Source organism: Dromiciops gliroides, chromosome 3 (genome assembly GCF_019393635.1).
Source record: "Dromiciops gliroides isolate mDroGli1 chromosome 3, mDroGli1.pri, whole genome shotgun sequence".
NCBI classification, from domain to species: Eukaryota; Metazoa; Chordata; class Mammalia; order Microbiotheria; family Microbiotheriidae; genus Dromiciops; species Dromiciops gliroides.
This window is the reverse complement of record NC_057863.1, coordinates 123,408,198-123,430,135: the sequence shown is the minus strand read 5'-3', so window position 1 is coordinate 123,430,135 and position 21,938 is coordinate 123,408,198. Positions and strand designations below refer to the sequence as shown.

Here is a 21,938-nt window from a genome sequence, read left to right as displayed (position 1 = left end):
ACTTATTAAATGCTTACTACTTGCCAGGCACTATGCTAACTGCTAAAGATAAAATAAAAAAATAAAAAACAGTCTCTGTGATCAAGGAACTTACATGTTAATATAAATTAGTACATTAACAAAGCAAGATTACATGTACACATATGGGAATCTACAGTTTGTTCAAAGAGTATGCTAGGTAGTTTGAGGAGGGGGGCAAGCATTAGCCTTTGGGAGGAATAGGGTTAAAAAAAGGTAAGATGATGAAGAATATGGCATTTGAGCTGATATTCAAAGAGATTCAAAGATCTTAGGAGGTCGATCAGGGTATGGAAGACAGCTGGTGAAAAGGCAGTGAGATCTTTACAGAACAGTGAGTTGTCTGTCTGGTGTGGAGTTCAAGGAAAGAGAACAAGAAGACTGGAAAGACAAGAAGGGACCAGTTTGTGAAGAAATATTTCAACAGACATGTTCATATTGTGATCCTTGAAGCAATAGGGAGCCACTGGGATTTGTTGGGTGGGCTTTTGGTTGTGATATGGTCAGATGTATTCAGTAATTACAAGTAGGAATCCATAGAATTCTGGTGTGAGAAGCGGAAGGTAGATCCTTCAGATATCATCCAGTCCCTCTCCCCCAACCCCCATTTCATAATTGAATAACCTAAGAACTAGAGGATATCCTCTTCTGAAAGCTATGCCAGCAATACTAATTTTTTTCATAATTAAATAGCCCAGGCTATACCGCCAAAACCATTTTTTCCCCATTCAGCAGTTAAAGCTAATCAAGAACCATTTTGGTATGGTAATTCACATCCAATTTTGATGGCGCCACTGAGTGCGGTACATAAAGCTTCCACCATGAGCAAGAAGAGATATATTTTTAAAAATCTTTGCCTAGCATTTACTCCCCCTCCCATTATCATCACAGGGTCAGGGTGATGGCCAACCAGGGTTGTTTTATGCATTATTCTTCACCTGCTGTCAGATATTGACTGGGTGGGGGGTAGTGATGGGAAAAGAAAGTTAACATTCCCCTTATCCCCATTCAATCCCCTTAGGAGTCTTCGAGAACCAGTGTGCACAGATTTCCTGGAAAGGGGTAGCACCATTTTCGGAGGAACCCTCTTAAACCACTGGACCAAGTTATTTCATTAGCTCTATGTCCATAGCACCATATGGGAACTTTTTTTCTGGGCATAAATCTTGTGTCCATAGGGCACTGAAGCAGTTAATCTAAATGCTCTCAAATGGAATCAGACTGCACTGCAGACACAGGACTGAGTTATGATATGGGGACGTCAGGAGGCTCAACTTTGCTAGAATCACCTCTGGAAAGCTTGTGGTAAATACTACTAAAGGGAGTGAAACATTCTGAAAGAAAAAAAATTGTAGTTATTAAAAGAAAGCTGGTTAGGCTTGCAGACAAGGCCACTTAAAATATTATAAGGGAGGAATAAATAGTTTTCATTTTATAAATCCATTTGAGCATTAATCACCGAAGTTTGCTGGAATGGCAAAAATGCGTTTAAAGGTCTTCTGTCAGCCTTTGCTGATTAGATGTAGTGGTAATTAATTTTTGGTGTGATTTTTCTACTTTGCCTCTTCCACTGCTGGAAGAAGAGGAAGAAACTTGAGATGTGGCTTTTTAAAATTATTTTTAAATTGGCCCGGATGTCACTAAAATGTGAGGAGAACTTGTCTTATTCTGATGTGAAGAAAAGGTAGTACATGAGCTTAGGTATCTTAGGTATCATGATGACCTTGGGATAGTGCATCAGGAAATTATAACAGTGCAGATAGGGCCTTTTTTGTACTAGTGATGTTTTCAGGTTAGCTTTTTTTTTTTTTTGTGCAAGCCTTAAGTGTTTTGATATTTCTACAGTTGGGTTCTGCTTAATTTAATCTCAGAAAGACTTTTTTTTTTTCCACAGTCAGAATGAAACTAAATATTCATATGGGAGGGGTGGGGGGAACCTTCTACTCAGGAGCAGACTGCATTAGAGTTCTGCCAACTGGCCTGTTTGTGAGAACTAGTGAAGTCATCAAGCCAATTCTATTTTAATACACAGACACAGTGCACCAAGGCAGCTGGAGGTGCAGGCATACAGAGAGAACGAGAGAGAGATGTTTTTCAGAAGCAGAAAATTTTCCCTGATGACTGACAGCATCCTCATTTCAAACCTGCTGGGGTTTTGAAATCTCAAGGAATCATAAGGAGAATTGTGTAATGGTCCCAAGCAGAAAAGGTTGAAGAGGAGACCTAACCTTTACAGGTTATCTGAAGCTGTGTCTTTATGCAACATATGGATGGCCCACTGTCAAGATACGGTGACTCTGTCCATCGAACAGAATAGGTTGCCCTGGGTAAGCAAAATGGTGATTGTAAAGAGCTGTGGATGGAATCTTTTGTTTATACAGCAGGCAAGAACTTTTTTTTTTTGGCTAAAAATGATCAGAAATGCAAAGCCTGCCACTGGATGACACCATCCTGTAGGGGATTATGAGAAAAGTATTATTAAGAGAAGTAGGTCACACATCCTATATAATTTATGAGCATATTGAAAACAAATTTAATATCATGTTGGGCAATAAATAAATCCATGAGGACAACAAGAGGGCAAAAAAAAATATGACAAAGATGAAGGTTTCACAGTTTCTACAAAAAAAGAAAAAGATCCAGCACCCCATAATATTTTTGATAATCTAGAAGGATCTTTTAATTTTCTGGGTTAGAAACTTTGGGGGCTTTCTCATTAAAGAGCCAGGCTTTTGTGAAGAGAAAATTTGATTAATGAATCGTGAACCAGAAGCTGTTTTAAATACCTCTGAAATGATCCCAAAGTGAGCAACAAAGCCTCTCCTAAATAAGACTGCACCAACCAAATGCACCTAATTTTTCGAGGTAACTTTTGAGCTTGATTCAGAGATGACTGTTAGCCTGGTATAGCTTGAGGAGTGGCATTTTGATGGTTGGAAGAGAAGAAATACTTTAGCTACTCTTCTAAAAGCAGAAGGTGGCCCCTAATGGGAAATACTAGCTCCCTGCAATAAGGAGTTAATCAAACTAGAGACTCTTCTAGCCAGAGTGCACTCAGGGGTCATGACTATCAAAACTACCATGATTCAACCTGATTTAGCAATGGGAACTCTGAGACAGGAAGTTGCCTTGTTTATAAGAAGCAGGGTAACCACAGTACAGTCTCAAGCAACCGAGAAAGATTCCACTGGTGCTTTCATTGTGAATAGCAAACAGGGATGCTAGAAAAAAAAAAAAAGAAACAGAAACAACAAAACCCTGAATTTACTTCTTACATGATATTGTGTAAAGAATTAAAATGCTCTTTTGAAAGGTTTGCAGTCAGAAAGGGCCAACTTTGCGTGTCTGAAGAGCTGTAAACTGTGCCCTGGGGACGTTCATCCTGTATTTGAAAGTATTCACTTTGGATGTAAAAGAATAGGGGGCCCTGATTTTTTTTACAGTAATCTGATTTTAAGGGTGTGTGTGTGTGTGTGTGTGTGTGTGTGTGTTGGATGCAGGGTGGCTTATTGAATAGAGGGGTAGCCTTGAAATCTGAAGACCTGGGTTCAAGCATTGTCTGTGTTACCCTTGACTAAAACACCCAAGTCTTGTAAGATTGTAACTTGTGAAGAAAGTGCTGATCTACATTAGTAGAGGGGGTTTTCTCACAGCGAGTTCCCCCATACTGAATGAAATCACAGGTGTGAGTTTGTGTCTATATTACATGAGTCTTAACACATGCAGGTGCTGCTTTTATAATTATCTAAAAAAGACATTAATTCTTCCTCCCCATGACACTGCAGGAGGATAAATGTGAGAATGACACAGAGATTACCAGGGATTCTTCTGTGTACTAAAGTCTTTATTTATCCATAGAACCATAGGAATTTTAGAGCTGGAAAGGACTTTAAAAACCATCAAAATCAGCTCCCTCAATTTACAGAACAGGAAACAGAGGCCTGGAATAGTTAAGTGACTTATTCAATACTCATCCATTGAGAGTAGTAGGAAACAGAGTATTTTGATTAATTAATTAGTCTAGTAAATAGAATGTATTGTATATGACACATGAATTAGCAATTTTCAGAGAAATAAAATTATATACATATATATGAATATGTATATATACCTAATATTTAAAAGAAAACATTGAACATAATTTATCCTTTTTGGGGGTCCTATATGAACTAAAACCATTGGATTAGATCTGTAGGAAAGTTTTGTATTTTATGGTGCTTTAAGGTCATCATTATGAAAATCATTTACTGTTTATATATGATAGATGGGAAAAGGTATAGGACAAAGGTGGGAGAATGGGGGCCAGTGGCCAGATTTGGCCTTCTGCTTGTTATTATCGGTCCCTTGGGGTAATATATGGTTCTAGTTACTTCTGCTATACCTTAGAGATTATTCTTTTTCTCCTCAAACTGTTGGATATTTCATTCAGAAAAAGGCTTAATAATTACAGCAGGTGAGGAGATATAAATATAATAATTCAGTTAATTAACATTTCAGAGAGCAGTAGATAAATAATAGATAATAATATTTTGAAGTCTGTAGCCAGACCATGTAGTGTATGGCCACTTTTTTAGTAAATTCAAAAATCTATTAAACCTGTCTCTTCCCTGTATTTGTCTCCCTTTTCCATTCTCTCCCACCTCCCCCCCCTGCAATTCTCCTCATTCTCTTTTCCTTTCCTTCCCTATTTGTTTTTTTCTTGTTTCTTTCCCTACCTCCTTTTTGTTTTTTTCTTTCACATTTCTTCTTCATCTACTGTGTTATTCTCTTTACCATTGTTCTACCTATCCCTACATTGATCTCTTTATCTCTCTACCACTCCCTAAATCCTTTTCTCTAATTCCTCATGATACTATCTTTTTGTGTGTGGGGGGGAGGGGGGGCAATGAGGGTTAAGTGACTTGCCCAGGGTCAAATAGCTAGTATGTGTCAAGTGTCTGAGGTCAGATTTGAACTCAGGCCCTCCTGAATCCAGGGCCAATGCTTTATCCACTATGCCACCTAGTTGCCCCCCTCATGATACTTTTTTGATGAATTTCACATTTCAAAATGATTTATCTTTTTTTTTTTTTAAAAAAGCCAAAACAAAACAAAAACCCTACATTAAATTGCCTTTTATATGTGGCCATTCTTGGGAATGGGGGCATCTGGGTGGCACAGTGGCTAGAGTGCCAGGTCTGGAGCCAGGAAGACTCATCTTCTTGAATTCAAATACTTAGTAGCTGTATGATCCTGGACAAGTAACTTAACTGTTTGCCTCACTTTCCTCATCTATAAAATGAGCTGGAGTAGGAAATGGCCAAGAAAACCCCAAATTAGGTCCCAAAGAGGTCGATACAACCAAAAAACTAGTGAACAACAAAATTTTTTGGGAACCCCACCTGGATATGGGTCAGTGGGCTTGAACCTGAAAACAAAACAGAACAAAACAATATTATTTCTTCATTCAGTTTTAAGAAAGGATTAAATCTCTTTTGACTTTTTTTTTAAACGTGGAAGCTTTTTCATAAATTCTGATACCATCGTGTCTACTAAGTTCAACTTCTCATTTTTCTCTTTCTCATAAAACCAGAGTGGAGAATAAAGTCAAATTAAAAAAAAATGTATTCTGGATATTTAAGATTTTGGTTGCTTAGATTCTGAATAATACAGAGTTACTTTGAAACAACATATTTTTCTAGTTTCAATATAGAGTAAGAAAAGAAATATTTCATTTCCACGGGATATTTTGCCAAGTCTCTTTGTAAACTAGAGTACAGGAGATCAAACTTTCACTTTCTTTGCTCTGTGCATAGAACTCTTCATGACAAGTAACATTCCTTTGAGTACCTTAAGAGAGAGAAAGTACCCCTCTGGTTATGTACTTAGTGCCATGGAAGGCCCTCCCCCCCCCATCACCACGTGCAATGTTATTAATCTTTACAGTAAACAAAATGACAAGTGAGCCATGAAAAGCAGGCCTTGAGAAACATTCACACATACACATACACATGCACACACCCCAACTCTCTCCCTTCCTCCTCTTCCCCCCCCCCTCCCAGCACAGCCTTTAACAGATGCTTACAGAAGAAGTGCTGAGACTTGAGTAACATAACTTGTATGTAGATTTAATGGTTTATAAATTCTGACTATTGTCTTGGGTTTCCACTTAATATCCTGGAGATTTCTCGCATGTCTATTAGTGTATTTTCCTAGTTTTCTAGCATGGGCTTCAGACGGTGCTACATTATTTTTGGACTCACATTTATAAAGAATAATTTTGCCTTTAAAAGGCATGTTTCTTACAACAGCCCAGTGAGATAAGAAGTACAAAGTACTACTATTATACCCATTTTGCAGATGATGATACCCTGTTTCTTGGCCCATCAGTCAATGATATAAAAGTAATAAGCTTTCAGAGCTAGAATTCAAACTCGTGTATGCTGACCTGAGAACTAACATACTTTCCACTGTGCCTTTCTGAGGTGTTTCAACAGCATTGGCTCCCTACCCTCTCAGTTTGCCTAGTCTTCTCAGGCTCCCAACTGTTTTGCATGGGGGGGGGGCCCGCTGTCCTGTCCAATATTCAGTTGTGGAAGCATTTTAGGAGCCCCATCTTCAGGTGGTTTGGCCAGCTTCGTATTACGGAATCTCCTTCTCTTCCTCCTCCCCATACTCCTCCTCCACTTCTTCCTTTTCTTCCTCTTATTCTTCCTCCTCCTCCTCCTCTTCCTTCTAATTCTTCTTCTTCTTCTTTTTCTTCTTCTTCTTCTTCTTCTTCTTCTTCTCCTTCTTCTTCTTCTTCTCCTTCTTCTTCTTCTTCTTCTTCTTCTTCTTCTTCTTCTTCTTCTTCTTCTTCTTCTTCTTCTTCTTCTTCTTCTTCTTCTTCTTCTTCTTCTTCTTTTTTGGCATTGCAGTGAGGGTTTAGTGACTTGCCCAGGGTCAAACAGCTAGTAAGTGTCAAGTTTCTGAGGCCAGATTTGAATTCAGGTCCTTTTAAATTTAGGGCTGGTGCTTTATCCAGTTCAACACTAAGCTGCCCCCTTGGATCTGTTCTTAAAGCTTCATCTACCTACTTTGCTGCTCAGTGGCTGACTGTTGGCTCTTCTCTGATTCCTGATGTACATGTTGGCGCTCCTGACTGCTCATTCCTTTTGTCCTTGGATGTTGTTATGTAGACTGTTCTCTCTAGGTTCAAATTCGACCTTGTCTAGCCAAATATTTTGGTTAACTTACTGCTTTTATGAAAAATTTGGGAACGATATAAATAGATTTCTTTTTGTATGTCAACTGGAGCCTTTTTTTTTCTGGTAGAATTACTCTGTTCTACCCCACAGTTTCCAGCCTTGGGGAGCTCTACTTGTAGGGAACTTAATAATAGGGGGAAGGGAAGACGGCAGTGGGATTCCCTTTGTTGAGACAGGGAAAGGATGTTCACTCAGCTCTGAGTTTGCAGCCTGCCATTTGATTTCCCTGTCAAGTCTGTGGCATGAACATCACACATGTAATGTGATACATAGATGAAAACTACTTTGCCATGATGCCCATTCTGTTGCATTCTTGTAAGCAGCCAAGAGAATACAATTTACAAGTATCCTCAGATACCTTTGATGGCAAAGTAAATGCTTTGTATTGATTTGTTATTGTGGCAAATCAGCACAGGATTTTTTTTTTCCCCTTTAATAAATTGCTTTGTAGCCAAAGGATTTTTTTTTTCCTTCCCTTCTAAATATTTAGAAAGTATTTCTTCCTTTCCTAGTTTCTGTGAAATAATGGAATGGGTTTTAGCAGAGATGGACAGATTTTTAACTTGTTCTACATCCTGTAGATATGAGGAAAGTTCAAAATGTTAAGTGATGGGGTAGAATTTAACTCATAAAAATTCTCTTCCTTGTTTTTTTTTTCTCTTTATTGTGTTTTTAGCTGTGATTTAATTTCCAGCTCACTACTATGACCACTACTACTAGCACTACTACCATGACTACCACTAGCACTAGCACTACTAGCATTACTAGCACTACTACTACTACTACTACTAAGGTTTACAAAGTGCATAACAAATATTATCTCATTTGATAATATGTATGTTACTACATATATATATATATATATATATATATATATATATACACACATATAAATAAGTATAGTATAGTTTGGATTTAATGGAATTTCTTCAAGATTAGGGGAAAAGAGGGGTTTCTAATGATAAGTACTCCCAGGACTCAACTTACTCTGTTGAGTGTAGGTTATATAGTCCATCCTTTATTTTACTTTCTTTGTAGTCTTAAGGAAAACATTTATTTATAGGCAGTATGATTCAGTAGGAAATGCATTGGTTATGGGTTTCAGTTTCAGTTGTAATATATACTGTGTAATCTTGGGCAGGTTATTTAAACTCTCTGTTTCCTTATCTCTAAAATGGTAATAATATTATTTGGACCGATTACCTCCCAGGAAGACCCTTTTTATATCCTCCAATTACTAGTCTCCCATTCCAAACCCACCCCCCCCCCATCCTTCCCCATTACTTTGGATAGAGTATCTACTTCTCTGACTTATCTGTGTATAATTGTTTCCTTCTAATAGCATGTAAGTTCCTTGAGGACAAAGATTCTTTTCTTTTTTGTCTTAGTATATTCTTTTTTTTTTTTTTAGTGAGACAATTGGGGTTAAGTGACTTGCCCAGGGTCACACAGCTAGTAAGTGTTAAGTGTCTGAGGCCGGATTTGAACTCAGGTACTCCTGACTCCAGGGCCGGTGCTCTATCCACTGCGCCACCTAGCTGCCCCAGTATATTCTTACATATATTCATTTTAGTGCATACTTGTTGAGTGAATGAACAAATTATAAATATAACATATAGTGAAGGTATCATTACTACATTTTTCATTGGGACATGTACCTCAGTGTACTCATTTCTAATTAGAGTATAGTAGGAGATGCTGATACACAGCAGTGGAATTCATGGTTTTGTCTTAGAAAATGAAACCTCAAATCATGGTGGCTGTTCAGGATGCAAAGGGCCAGTAAGAAGTGATAGCATACTATTGAGATCTCTTGAAAATCTCCTGAAGTTAGTATACAGGATGGGCCAAAAGTCATGAAGAGGTTTCAATATTTAATAACTCCTTTATTTTTTTGTTTTTAATTTACAATACCACAGCATCATATGCAGTATATATATATATATATATACATATATATATATATGAAATGAATTTATATTACATGTGTTAAGGGCTAAAATTCTATCTAAACTGTCTAAAGTATCTGAGTGGTTGCCAATAAATTATAAGCTTTAGCAAGAGTTAGACTTTTAAGCATTTATTAAGGAGAATAAGAATTTGGTAAAGAGAAAGACCTACATTCATCTGTCTATTAAAGGGAGAACGCATTTCTAGCTCCCTTCTCCACCAGCGTCCTCAGGAAAGAGAGAGAATCAGAGCACCAGGCTCCCCCTTTTTCCTCCCACCAGCAAACGTCACTTCTTGATGCCAAAGAAAAGATGCATGGTCTTGCCCTCAGCGATGTTCACTTCATTTCTACAGTAAGCCTCCAGCAGGTGGCGTCATTCCAATCGTTACACATGTGAATAATCAAATCTCATAAATGGTAACAAAATAAAGAAAAATAATTTTCAAAAAGTTATTAAAACACTGTGACTTATGGCCTGCCCTGAAGTTATTTAAATTCATAGGTATTTCTAAAGGAAGTCACTAAATTTAAAGCAAAATATAACTTTTGTTTTGTTTTTTTGTTTTGTGGGACAATGAGGGTTAAGTGACTTGTCCAGGGTCACACAGCTAGTAAGTGTCAAGTGTCTGAGGCCAGATTTGAACTCAGGTACTCCTGAATCCAGGGCCCGTGCTTTATCTACTGCGCCACCTAGCTGCCCCCCTAAAATATAACTTTTTTTTTAAAAAATGGCTGGGCACATGACATGTACATATGTATAATCTGCACTCTCAGTTGGTATCTTGGTGGTGGCAAGGGGGACATGGGGAAGAGTCACTTATGATGGACAGGCCTGTATGCCTGAATCTATATTATTGTTGGGAATTTCTAAATTAATGAAATCACAGATCTGTTGAAATATTGGCAGATCTCAAAATAACAGTATAGCATTTACAAGTAAAAATCAAAATCAAACAGCAAATGCTTAAGTACAACACTGCGTTCTGGCTCTTGAGGAGGTGAGGTGTGGGTTGCAAGAGCCGTGGAGGCAATTTACCAGTTGTATCTCCACAAAGGTTGCTTGCGTGGAAAATAGCTAAGGGGCTGGGCTGGTAGAAGATTTGATGGGCTAGGGGCTACTGCTATTGCTAGGGCTCTTGGACTTAGCTGCCATTAGTGGCAGTTGATAAGTAGTTGTTGTTGCTAGTGGCAAGGCTGGCAGGTCCCTTCTCCACAAGGGCTGCCCTTCCTTCAATGGTAGCTTGTGGTTTGGGGTACATTAGTTTCTGAGACTCTTGGGCTCTGGGCCCTGGGCTCTTTCTACCAGAGTCCGAGGGGAAGTGGTAGACAAGAGTATGGTTGTACTTTGTTGTTCCCTGACTGTTCCTTGGGTTGCCTTGTTGCTTTAGCTAGACTGAAATATTTAGTTAGATTGATAGTAGTCGGTTTGTGATGACTTGATATCGATAGTGGGGATGGTAGATCCATTCTTCATAGGATTTGCTTCCCTGTTTGAAACTCTTCACTGACTCCATGGAAGTGGATCAAGGCACCAAGTGAGAGAGCATGGACAGAAGAGAGAAGAGGACCCAGGACAGAGCCTTGGGGTATACCCCATTTGGGGTGGTAGGACAGGGATGATGATCTAGCAAAGCAGACTGAGAAGGAGTCACTTTTTTTCATAAGTTACATACTTCCCAATACTTTTATGTATCTATGATCTTATCACAAATTGGCTATTTGTGAACCATTCATCCCTGCTAAGCTCCATGCCATTTCAAGAGCACATTTAAGCATTTTTATGAGATTTGATGCCGTTTATGATTTAGATGAAAGGTTCAATGGAAGTACACATTATTACAACAGGATTAGTGGGTTCCCTGGATCTCTTCCATTGGTTAGTACTTACTCTAACCTAGTAATTTTCAAATTTTTGATCTTGTGGTAGAAACTTTCTATATAACTTTTTTCGTGTTTTGGAATCTTAGAACAGATTACAGTGAAAGAGTACGTTGTATAGGGTAAAGCCCCAAACTTGGAGGGCCTGAGTTCTAGTCCTGGTTCTGCTATTAACTACGTGTGTGACCTTGGGCAAGTCACCTAACCTTCTTAGGCCTCAGTTTCCTCATCTATGGGATAAAATGGTTAGACTGGATGATCTCTAAAGTCCTTCTTAGTCTTAAATCTTACATCTCCTCTTATTCTATTTTATTTTAGGGAATGTATATGTAGTTATTGAATAATATAGGATTCCATGGGATACAATTTGAGTATCACTGTACAAATGTCTTGTCTTAAAAATGTATATCTTGTTACCATACTCCGTACAATTCCTCTGCAAAATTAATTCCTTCTTACTTTTTCCATGATGGTAAATAATAATCTGCATTTTTTTTTTTTGGTGAGGCATTTGGGGTTAAGTGACTTTCCCAGGGTCACACAGCTAGTAAGTGTGTAAAGTATCTGAGGCTGGATTTGAACTCAGGTCCTCCTGAATCCAGGGCCAGTGCTCTATCCACTGTGCCACCTAGCTGTCCCAATAATCTGCATTTTTATTGCATGTTAAGGTCTACAAAACACTTTCCTCAATGAAACCTTAGGAGATTAGGTAATACACATATTAACATACTGGTGTTATTGATTAGAAAACTCAGAAGTGATCTTCACTGGCTCATAAGGAAGTGTAGACATCTTTGTACTTTGAGACCACTATTGGTTACGCTATACCATGATGCCCTTCAAAATTACCATGAACTATTTTCCCCCCAGTTGCAACCAGTAATACCTTTCTGAGACAAAAATGCCACAGTAAAACATTTCCTTTTTCCTTATAATTAATATTGATTTTTTTACTGGACCAACTCCAACATTGTACTCATGGAATTTCCATATTTTGTGAGCCAAATTGGTTCAGAGAGGCCGTGACTGAGTTGCAATGAACAGAACACTGTCACTGCAACAAGCATTTATTAAATGCTACTTCCCATGTGTCAGGCGCCGTATGAGGCTCTGGGAAGATAAAGATAAAAATGAAGTGATGAGTCTGTCCCCCTAAGGACTTTATATTTCACAGGGAGAGAGAAGATGGACACATAAGCATATACAAAAATAGGGATTTTTTTTGGACTGCACATGTGTTTTTATTGATATGGGAAACTCCCACTCTTGGTAAGGAAACTACCCCCCCCCCCAACTAAAGATCTGCATCTCTTCTGCAACTTAGTCTTAAGGTGTTGCCCATGGTGCCAAGATGGTGTAATTTACCTAGGGCATTGAGCTACCGGGAAGAGCATGCAGGAAATCTTGGAGCCCAGAGCCAGAAAGTTGTGTTGGGAGATGGAAATGGGGGAGGTGCAGCAAGGAGGTTTTCTTAGATGATGGCAAATCTGTCTTCTTCTTTTCTTTCTTTTTTTTTTTTTTAAATTCCTCTCCCCTTGGATGCTTGGGAGAGGTGGCATAGGCAGAAGGCATTAAGATAGAGAAAGGAAGCACAATCATAAATGAAAAGTTGGAAATGATCCTTCCTTCCTCTGACATAGAATAACACTTTGAACTTCTGATGCTTTGACTATGTTAGATTCTGAATTATAGTTATTGTATTTTTATTGTAAACTTACTGTATAATAGTACTTATAATTTTTTTTTTGTTTCACATGCTTATTACTGTGTGAGACTGTAAATTCCATGAGAGCAGGGAGTTTCCTTGCCTTAATTATCTTTGTTTCTTCTCCAGAGCCTATTTGGTTTTAGTGTTTTTCATGTAGTAATTGGAGAATAAATAGCTTTAATGACTGAAAAGCAATAATATTTAGCATTTATATTAGTCTTCATTTGTTTGTTTGTTTTTGCCAGGGCAGTGAGGGTTAAGTGACTTGCCCAGGGCCACACCACTAGTAAGTGTCAAGTGTCTGAGGGCAGATTTGAACTCAGGTCCTCTTGAATCTAGGGTCGGTGCTTTATCCACTGTGCCACCTACCTGCCCCTATATTACTCTTTAAGATTTGCAAAGTGCTTTATAAATATTATCTCATTTGATCCTCACAACAGTTCTAGGAAGAGGTAGGTTATTGTTGTAATTCTCATTTTACAGATAAAGAAAATGAAGCTGTGAAAAGTTAAGTGATTTGTCATGGGTCCCACAGCTAATTAGTGAGTGAGACAGAATTCACTCAAATCTTCTGCATTCCAAGTCAAGAAATCTACCCACTATGCCACCTCACTAATTGTAATGAATGAACAGAATCCTAAGGGGAGATAAATATTTAGGTTTGTTCAAGAACAGCATACCAATAAAATAATACCTAACATTTATGTAGAGCATACAAGCTTGAAAAGCACTTTATTCATTTTCTCATTTAATTTTCATAGCAACCATATGTGAGGGAGGTAGAAGATAATAGTTTCCATTTTACAAATGAGGAAACTGAGGCAGACAGCAGTGAAGTGACTTGCTCAGGATCACAAAGCTGGTAAGTACCTGAGGCCAGGCTTGAACCCAGGTCTTCTTCAATCGAGGTCCAAATGTGATCCACTAAACCATGCCAACCTCTAGCAATTTTGTTGTACTCAGAAAGCATATAGCATTGCTTTGTGCCCAAATGGGAACCTGTAAGCAAACCTAGTAAATATAGGAAATTGGCATAGGCACCTGCTTCAAGGAAGTTATTTTTATAATTTCCAAATGATCTTATTCTCTTTAAGGGAACTCAGAAGGGCATGGAATTTAGTTGATAACTCAACTAAATTTTAAATGATTAAAAATCCATTAGTTCCAATTTCCAGAATTTAGACATTTATTTGTTTACATGCATATTTTAAATTGTTGACAAAGTGTGGCATTGCTGGTCTGGGGTTAAAGAAGTTTTGGGTTCAGGTCTTGCTTTTGACATATACTGGCTCTATAATTCCAGGCAAGTTACTGAACCTCACAGTATCTTCTTTGGTAGAGGAAATTCCTCCACCTGGAGTGGACATGCCCATACTAAGGAAGTTACAGAGCTGATCCAGACAAATGTAATTGATTCCTTTTTAGAACATCATAGCAATTTCTCAATGTGTCATCCTTCTTTCTCCCATTCAGCTAGCCTTCTCTTCTCTTATAACAAAGATTTTTAATGCAGTTCAGCAAAACCAACTAACATACCCATAGACACCCTTAGACCATACCTGACAGTATAGGTAATATGGAACGTATTTTTTTTAAGTACTTTTTTTTTCCCGGGGCAGTGGGGGTTAAGTGACTTTCCCAGGGTCACACAGCTAAGTAAGTATCAAGTGTCTGCGGCCGGATTTGAAATCAGGTCCTCCTGAATCCAGGGCTGGTGCTTTATCCACTGCGCCACCTAGCTGACCCCTTTAAAGTACTTTTTAAATGATATGACTGGTAGAAGATGAATTGATTAACTCAATAGAATTAATTTCAGCCATGGAGGGTAAACAGGTTTTTTTTAGTACTTTAGGGGTCTACATCTGGGCCCATGTTACTTGTACCCAATTGCTTATTGGGTAGTAGTTGAGAGAAGTAGAGAAAACAGTAGGACTGGGATTAATCACTCTTTTCCCAGATAGAAACCCTTGGGTTGTGTGTCCTGATGACAGACAAGGGACCCTTCAGGACATTTCCTCAGCTGCTGCTCTGATCCCTGGTTTCCTTTTGGAATTAAAATGGGAGTTCACTTTGAAGTTGAGGGTCATTGGAAATAACTGTTCCACTTTGAGTAGCTCTTGCACCTACACCTTGGGTCGTGTGCTGAACTTCCTTCCTAGCTTTATTTTCACAGTTTCAATTTGACCCTCAGTGAAATCGGAGATTTAGATCGTTTATATTTTTGACAAAAATATTGTACTGATTTGTGATAAACCAAACCTGAACTACCATCATGACATCACTTCAGGTTTCTTCCTTCTTTTCTTTTTATATACTTAAGACAAAAATTACTCCAGGCAGGTTTTCCTTTGGCTGGGCTGCACTCTGCAAAACCCTCTGTAGAGACTTGAAGTAGGGCTTCATTTTGCTATCGTTTGCAGCGCCAATAAATAAGCCAGTTTTCTGATTTTACAGATTTGTTTTTGGTAATTACTCTTCTCCAAGGAAACCAACAGAAATGGGAAAGGCAATATGCTAGAAGAATAATAGCAGAAATTTGCTTAGTATTTTTCTTTATAAATGCAAGTACCTATCAGAGAAAGGACTATAAAGGTACAAAAAAGAAAATAAACGTACAGTGGTGTGACAAAATAAACATAAGGTATCCTCTCTCTTTTAAAGTACAGTAATAAGATTATTAAATAAAAACATCTGTAAGTACAGCACTAGGTCTTAGCCTTGTACAAAATGAAACAAATGTCCTTATAATAATGTCTTTTTTCTAAGTGGATAAAATTTCTTTTCCTGGTAAATGAGGGTATTTTATTATAGTAATCACAGTGCATCTAAAGAAACCCTCTGGAACTACAGTTTTATAGCTTTTAGTCAAGAAGAGGGAGCGACTTCACAGCAGGAAAGAAAGCAAGCAACCTCCTTGAAAAGTCCCTCTATTAGATTGTAAGCTCCTTGAGAGCAGGAGCCATCTATTGCCTCTTTTTGTTTCCCCATCAGTTAGCACACCTAGTAGGCCCTTAATAAATGTTGATTGATTGATACTTTCGGTTCTGTAGTACTGGCTTTGAACCATCCTTTCATCCACTGTTTGCCCCACCTAGTGAAGTACTTAACCACGACTTCCTTTTAAATCTCTTTTCAGAATCTCAAAAAAACCATCCAAAATGCAAAGTCCTACAGCACTTCCTCTATAAAATAATTTTGAACCACTATAGTAGTTTTTTAAAAAAGGTATTTAAGTATTGCGTGTGGTTTGTGGGGTCTGGGTGATTTTTTTACTCTTTATCTGTCAAAACTATCCCCTTGCACAGTGATGAGTCATTAATTTATGCAAAGTATAACAAAGTTTTCACTGGCAATATGACTGTTGATTGACAGTTTCAACAAAAAGCTGTAGAAATGGAATATAATCCATTAATATCTAAAATTCTAGGTATTTACATTTAGGATACAGTATTAGATGGACAATTTCCCACTGGGATAGGCTATATAGATGTATCCCACTTTAAAATGTTCATTTTACACTTGTTTAATGGATTTAACTATGTCTGTCTCTCCCACCTAAAAATAATTGTTTTAGCCCAAGCCTCTGATGTATGGGAAAGATCATTTTGCCATACTTCTACAAGCTATGCTATCTTTGAAAAAGTTAGATATATCTTGGATAAATGAGTCGATGCATTCAATAAACATTTAATAAGTGCCTACTATGTGCTAAGCACTGTGCTAATACAAAGAAATATGAGTATGTTTGTGTATAATATGTTATGTATTATGTACTGTTCTGTTGATGCCACAATGATTTACACCCTGTCATTTAAAGTAACCTTAGAGTCATCATTAATTATTCCTCTCTATTCCTCCCACCCCATATATAGTTAGTTGCCAAGTCTTGCCAGTTTTACCTTGATAACAACTGCTGCATCCATCCCTCTTTTCTTTCAAGAAGCACCACCCTAACTCAGACCCTCATTACTTCTTGCCAGGACTATTGCAATAGCCTTTTAATTGGTCTCTCTGCTGCCAGGTGCTCCTCTTTCCAATTCGTTCTTTATAGAGTTGCCAAAATAATCTTTCTAAGACATAAGTCTCATCATTTTACCCTGGTGCTCAAAACCCCTTAAGACGTGCCATTATCTCAAAATAAAAATGGAAATGCCTTAATTAGCCATTTAAGCCTCTCTACAACCTGGCTCTCAGTTACCTGTCCCATCTGAGTTCTCACTTTCTTCTAGATTTCCACCCAAATATACCATTATCTTTCCCAAACCTCTGTATTTGATCTCTTGCTTCCATGCATTTACACAGGCTGACTGACCTCAGTTGGTGAAATGCCGTCCTCAAATATCAGGATCTTTTCCCCTCTGAGACTCAGATGCCACTTCCTAGACAGGACCTTTTCTTATCTCCCCTTCTCTACCCCCTCCCCCAATTGTTAGCACTCTGTCTTAACCCAGTTTTCATGGTACTGTGTTAATCTGTATGCCTTTTGTACATCCCCAGTGGGAAAGTAAGCTCTTTGATGCCAGGGACTGTTTCAGTTTTGTTTGTTTGTACAGTGACTTTCAAGATCATTGTTCATTTGTTTCAGTTATATCTCTTGTTGAACCCAGTTGAGATTTTCTTGGCAAAGATGTTGGAGTGATTTGTCATTTCATTTTCCAGCTCATTTTCCAGATGAGAAAACTGAGGCAAACAGGATTAAGTGACTTGTCCTGGGTCACACAGCTATTAAGTTTCTGAGGCAGAATTTGAACTCAGATCTTCCTGACTCCAGGTCCAGTACCCTATTTATTGAATTCCCTAGTTACCCCCCAAAGTAGGTACTAAATAAATTTTTGTTGAATTGTTGCATATAATAGTCGTGCCCCCCCCCCTTCCCCTCAGTCATTTTTGGTGAGATGAAGTGAGAAACTCAGAAATTTAGAAAGATGATGTGATGAAAAATGGTCAGATGTTTCATGTTTTCCTCTTATTATTTTTTAAATTAATTCAAATCAATTAACAAAAAATAATTAAATTGATTTTAAATGTCAGAGGAAATATGGGAATTGTAATGTAATCCCATATTGAACCTCGGTCATAAAGTCCTTGGAGCACATCTCGCTATTGTCTTCTTTTGAACTCTTGTGCCTCTGATGGCCTGGCAGAAGCTACACTTTTTTCTTTCTAAACTACCTGTGATGATAATTCTACTATGTTTTGCCAATGGAAATGTAATCAGAGAGGCACGAATAGATGAGTGAATGAATGAAAAAACATTCATTAAGTACTTACCATGTGAAAAACACTTTGGGGATACAAATAAACACTTGGAGATTTAAATGAGCTAGGCATCCCCTGTCCTCAGGGAGCTTATAATTCTAGTAAAAGGAGGGGGTCCCATTCAAGAAAGTGGGGACCAGGAAATGATATTGTTATATAGTGATAGTGGAGGAGTCTTAGGGGAGTAGACTAACATACCCTTTCTAGCAGGAATGCCAGTATTAATTTGATTGTGGTTATAGAATTGGAAAGGGAAAAGTGAGAAGAGGGGAGTGAATGAGAAGAGAGGCAGAAGGTATGTGAGGGAGGATCATAGGATCCTACATCTAAGAGCCGGAAGGGACCCGAGAGACCAAATTAGTACAAACTCAACTTTTTATAGTTAAGAAGCTGAGGGAGGTCTGGCTACAAAGTGAAGCAAGGCTGGAGTCACTTAGATATAGTAAAACACTCCAGCACACTAAGGTGCCCCAGGTTGGGAGACTTAAAGTAAGTTCTCCAACTCCTAGGCTGAGGTGTGAGGGTTGTCGAGATGACAGGCCACACAGGATTGTCATGAGGTATGTTGTTCTAGTTCTCAATCAAAGCTGGACATCTCTGTATGGTTAACTTGTTTTAAAAAGCATTTGAATATTACTAGAATTTTATATTGGAATCAGTGCAATCTGTCATGGACGAAGCCGTTGAGTTTATGTCTCTCTTAGATATTCTGACAGGATAAATAGGAAAGTTTAATCATCTGAACCACTGATGGATTCCTTTCTATTCAAAATTACAACTCTCCAGATTGACTGTAAAACGGTCTAGAAAGGTCTTGCTCATCAGGAAGAGCAGCTGGATGCAGTCATAAATAGGAACTTTTTACTTGGGGCAAGCAAATACCACCAGTCATGACAACAGCAGGGGTTATTTTTTCAGTGGAGTAGGGATGGAAGTAGAACTCATCCCAACTCATTATCTGGTAGCTTCCTGTTTTTATAATCATTTTGTAGGTGTTGGTTGGGGTTTGGTTTTTCTAGGTTGCAGAAGTTGTTAAAGTTGTTAGTACCCTAGGGGAAATGCTAGGAGGCCCTCTTGTGTAATGGTTTACTGGACTACAGTGGGGAGAGCATTGGATTTTAGAAGTTGAAAGGCCTCAGGTCTAGTACCAGCTTGAACAATGAGTCAGGGTCATGTGACCTTGAGCAATTCACTCAACTACTCATTGACTTAGTTTTCTTGTCTGTAAATAGCACCTTCGGCCTAGTTGCTCTCCAAGTTTCCTTCAAGTTTCTAAATCGTTCATTTCTCTCTGTGTGGTTTCTCCCAACTCTAGTCAGCCCTTACTTTTCTGTCATGAAATTTCACTTCCTCTGGCCTTTTTTTTTGACATTCCCCTAGCCTTGGGCAAAAAATAATAACTACTATCTGTTGATGGTTGAATTTTTGCTTCCTAATCGTGCTTACCATCAGTTATTTGGCTAACCACTGCAACCTGTGAGATCCCACTGATTCTTCAAGCTTTGCAAAGTTTGCCTTCCAATAATCACCCAGTGTGCCATCTCAGCTTTAATTTGAGTTGAAAGAGTTCCTATTTTTTTTCCTATCTATTTAAATACTTTCTGAGTGCCTGCTGTTTTAGGGATGCTGTTGGTTTGATTGAATGACACATTCCAAATATTTAATATTACATATTTATGAGGACCTTCTGAATTGCTTTGTTATTCTAGTCGGCCTATTTGTTAGGCCTTCTTTAAGTGATACGAAGGCTAGGCAGTCTTTAAAAAAAAAGTCTTTCAGTCAATCAGAGTGCTTACTTTGTGCTCTGCAAGGCTTCTTTTAGTCCAAACTTTAACAATATTTAACACATCTGAATCAAAATAGAGATGTTGGCCTGTGTTTGTTTCTTTTTAACCGTCTGTGGTTCCATCTGGCTTCCTGATAGTATGACCATCTTTCTCCAGTTCTTTAAAAATTGAAAACATGGCATGCAGCCCAGTAGCATGGTATGTCTCTGGGTCAGTCACTTTCTCAGGAGTGGTTTCTCATTGAGCTAATTTCACTGGAGACTTTCCCTACTATGAATTAGTCAATGGATAACTTCATTCATATATCTAAATGAATCATGTAAAGTCATATTACAAGGAAGTGATTGTTTTTGTTTTGTTAAAATCGCAGACCTGGGGAATTGTGCCATTACATTTTCACCTGTCATATTTGGGGGTAGGTGGGTTCCATTTCCATTAAGTTCAACTGTTCGTGCTGGCAATTAAAGAAGGAAGGGTTAATGGATTTTAAGAAGGAAATGGTCATTGTGGTATATATTATAGAAATATAGCTTTTTATTTTTTTCCTCACTCCTGTCTTTTCAACCACATACAGCCAGCAACTTCCTTTTGTGGTAAAGCCAAGGTTTATCAATGACAAATTCAGGTTTAAAACTACATTTTTACTGCTCTCCAGTCTTTTTTTTTTTTTTCTGAAGTGAGGGTTATTTTGACATTTTGATATTAGCATGTAATAGACATTGGGGATGGATCTCCAAAAGCAACCCAGAAAAAATAATAAGAGCTGTGAATCGTGGAGCACTTAAAAGTTTCAGTCCTTTATATATATGATTTCATTTGGTACTCACAATACCACAGTGAAATAAGTCCTCCTGATATTATTAAGGCCATTTCATAAATGAATAAAAATGTATCTTAGGGAGGTTAGTATAATTGTTGTTCTTGTTGTTTGTCCTTTATTCTTGAAGAGGACCATGACATTGGGGTGAAAATTCTCTAGGAGTTCTCTAGGAATTCTCTTAACAGTATTTTCCTATACTATTGCATAATATGAGTTTATGGTCCTTAATAAGTAAAAAATACAAAGGGATTTTGATCTGAAAAAGGGACAAATTGAAGTCTCACAATAATATTAGAGCTCTCATAATAATTTCAGTACAGCTGTTATTTGTCCTTCATTCTCAAAAAGAACCATGGCATCAAGAGGTGATATTATGACTTGCAGTGAATTGGATTTAAGTAAGGGAGGGCTGTTCAAGGTCATTAGCCTCACTCTCTCCTCCAGAGCCATCTGGGTCCAGTGGCAAGATATACATCAGGATGATTGGAGATGGCCCTGGATTTTTTTTTTTAAGGTATTTGGGGTTAAGTGACTTGCCCATAGTCGCACAGCTAGTAAGTGTCTGAGGTGAAATTTGAACTCAGATCCTCCCAACTTTAGGGCCAATGCTCTATCCACAGTGCTACCTAGCTGCCCCTTAAGGAGGTTAAGTAATTTGCTGATTGTTCATACAATTAGTATGACGGCCAGTGTATAAATCCAGTTTTTCTCTTGATTCCACATTCAGTGTCCCTTATCCAAATCATAGTAACCTCTAAGGAAAAAGAAAAATAGATTGTATATTTGTGAATATCTCTATAATGCTATACTTGATTTCCTAAGTTAGCAATATCAAGTGCTGTCGATGAAGTTTTTTAAAAATAAATTTACATTGCTATCTTTTGTTTTTTATGTCACCTAAATTTTTCCTAGCATCCTTTCTTGTCTCCCTTCCTAGGGATCAATCCCAATGACAAATAGTATATGTAAAGAGAGAGAGAGAGAGAGAGAGAGAGAGAGAGAGAGAGAGAGAATGAGAATCAGCAAAACAAATCAATAAATCAAAGAAAAATCTAACAATATATTCAGTATGGACCTTCCACCTCTGCAAATGAGCAAGAGTAGGCGTCTTCTCATATCTCTTCTTTGGGGGCATGACTGTTCTTTGTAATTTGTCAGTATTTACTTTTTTCTTTTTTGGCATTCATTCCATTTGCATTGTTCCATAATGTTTTTTTTTATATTGCTTTCTTAGCTCTTCTTACTTAATTTTGTATCAAGTAATATGTCTTCCCATAGTTCTCTTTATTAA

General features: G+C 37.9%; 1 protein-coding gene across 3 annotated transcripts in view; it reads left to right on the top strand.

The window, feature by feature from the left end:
* The window catches only part of KLF12 (Kruppel like factor 12), a 581,101-nt gene that overhangs the window by 98,007 nt on the left and 461,156 nt on the right, over positions 1 to 21,938 (top strand). The window contains exon 1 of one of the 3 annotated variants that reach the window (XM_043994968.1): positions 2,109 to 2,345. The exons of the other annotated variants lie outside the window; for them this stretch is intronic. The gene's annotated coding sequence lies outside the window, so the exon portion shown is untranslated. Of the gene's footprint in view, positions 1 to 2,108; positions 2,346 to 21,938 lie in introns of those variants that run through there. 3 annotated transcript variants of the gene reach the window in all.